Source organism: Musca autumnalis, unplaced genomic scaffold (genome assembly GCF_047663935.1).
Source record: "Musca autumnalis isolate F117 unplaced genomic scaffold, ASM4766393v1 scaffold_177, whole genome shotgun sequence".
NCBI lineage: Eukaryota > Metazoa > Arthropoda > Insecta > Diptera > Muscidae > Musca > Musca autumnalis.
In genome coordinates this window covers 122,207-124,754 of record NW_027411730.1, presented here as the reverse complement: position 1 = coordinate 124,754, position 2,548 = coordinate 122,207, and positions in this window count along the sequence as shown.

Here is a 2,548-nt window from a genome sequence, read left to right as displayed (position 1 = left end):
CGAAATGTATATGGTGTTGCCAAGTGTAGGGTGTACAGCAAGGCGAGTTTTACCACTGGTTAGGTGTATTTGTCCAAAATTCGACGACAAATAAGTAATTTGTACGAAAAAATAAAAAATATATTTTGTTTGGATGACAAGTTGGTGCACTATATGCCGAAAGTAGGGTGTATGAAAAGGTGAGATTTTCCAAAGCTGGGGTGTACTTGTCCAAATTCCAACGAATAATAAACTATTTGTCTGAAAAGGAAATGTTTGCCCAAGAAAATCAACGCATATAAAATAATTTGTCAGAAATATGTCATATTTGGTTGACACGTTGGTGCAAGGTATGCCAAAAGTAGGGTGTATTTGTCCAAAATACCGAAACCCCTACGGAGACTCAAATAATTTTCCAAAATATTTAACAAATATTGCCAAAAATAATACTAAAATGTCGAAAAACAAGTATTTTTCACATATATTTTCTACTAGGAATATGTGCAAATAATGCCGAATGTAGGATGAATTTGTCCAAAAATTCCAAAAACCCTACTGCAAATTAATAAGATTTCAAAAAATTATCGAAAAATAATTTTCAAAATTAATTATTAAAAAAAACTATTTGTGCTATTTTATCCCACTGTGCTAACCCATCAACGCATATAGCACAAAGAGGAATCGACAACACAATTGGCGCTGGCAGAGGAATGTCTGTGTGTGAGCAGGCAGCTCCCACTGAAGAACAGACGTTGCAAACGACCAAGCAGTGTGTGGTGCTGATTAGCAGAATTTTGTTGGTATTTTTACAACGTAACTAAAAAAGACGCTTCAAAAAGGCGGGAAGAGATATGTACATTGTTGGTAGAATTACAATGTAATTTCTCAAATTAGAATAATTAACTGTTAGACAAAAGGTAGGAGAATAGAAAAACGAATGTGTTTGGTTGGGGATCTATACAACAAAGAAATCAAATGCAGTGAGAATTTGGATAGTGCGTTGTTATTGTAAATTTGGCAGTGCAAATTTTCAAAGGGTTTTTATGTGAACGAGGGAATAACAAAGCCAAATATTTTGTGGTTGGCGAGGATTGTACCAACAAAATAAACCAAACGACAATATGTGGAGAGTAAATGAATGTATGTTGTTATTGTAAATTTGACAATGCAAATTCTCAACAAAAAGGCTTCGTTAGAAACACTGTTGGGCAGAAATACACAAAAGTGTAAAAAATACATGAGTCTCTCGCAATTTGCCCACCACTGGTTAGAAAAGACCTTGCAGAATAACAACAACTATAAGTATTTTTCTAATAATCAACAATTAAAGAGATCGGTGCAATGAGAGTTATTATTTACCAAAGGGAGAGGTCAATATCCGATGCAAATCCGATTGGAAATTTGATGAGTTTTGTTTTTGTAAATATCACAGCGAATTCTCATTAAAGGTATCGGCCTTTCAAATGAGATCAATAACTAAACGAGTTGTGTGATACTATGAAGAAAAACGAAGACGTTTTGTATGATCAACGCAACGTAGGGTGATCAGTACAACAAAATAAAACTAGCAACAACTAGGGTTTCAAATGGAGGAACGAAATAATTAACACACGTAGTGATGATAATAGTCGACCAGAGTGATTTTTAGCTACAATTAGGAATTGCAGTGAGAAAAGGCAATTGGTTTTATGTGTGTGTTGTTATGGTGAGACCAAATGATTTGGAGCAAATCTAACAAGAATAACAACAACACGTATTTTGATTTGTATGATCACCGCGACATTGGATAATCAGTACAACAACGATTTCAATAAGTTTTGTGTAGACTGTATGATGGGGGAAGGAAAGAAACGAATTAAATGCACCCGCGTAGGGCAATAGAAATTCGACCAATGATTTATTTATTTACTGCTCAAACGAAAAATATTAACACTCGCGGTAGCTCACTTTTGATAGAAATCTGAGTTTACGTACCTGGTGTTAGTATGGTAATTTGTTGTTGTTTAGAGGAGATGCAATTTTCTTCAATATTTGTCCGTGCTAAGACAACAAAAAATGCTTCGAATCTCGTTGTATCACAATACAAGAGAGAGGGAATAGGCAACTGGAGCAGCGACAACAAAAAGGCTGGCTTCTATCCGGCTCGATGCCACCAAATGTTTACTTGGGCAACAACAAATTCTCCAGCTCGAGTGGATAAAATGTTGAGGGGTGAGGGAGGGGTGATCCATAGGTATGTTTCTCAGTTACTGTATATGATGAGCAGTGGAGGGAGAAAAGAACAAGTGAAATAAAAACAACCAGTATTAATTCTTAGTATATATATGATTGCTGTTTATTGTGATATTCAATTCTTTTCTAACAACAAAGAGATTACCTTTTGTAATCGTGGGTTGGCGCAGAGGCCTTGATGCTTTCGCTTCTAGAGATAAAACAAAAAGTGAACGCAGAGGTTCACGTGGATCGCAGATGATCTTAGTGATCGCAGAGGATCGTGTTGATCGCAGAGGATCTTCGTTTAATACTAATACAACTACAATTATTCCAGTGAGAGAACAGTCTCTCCTAT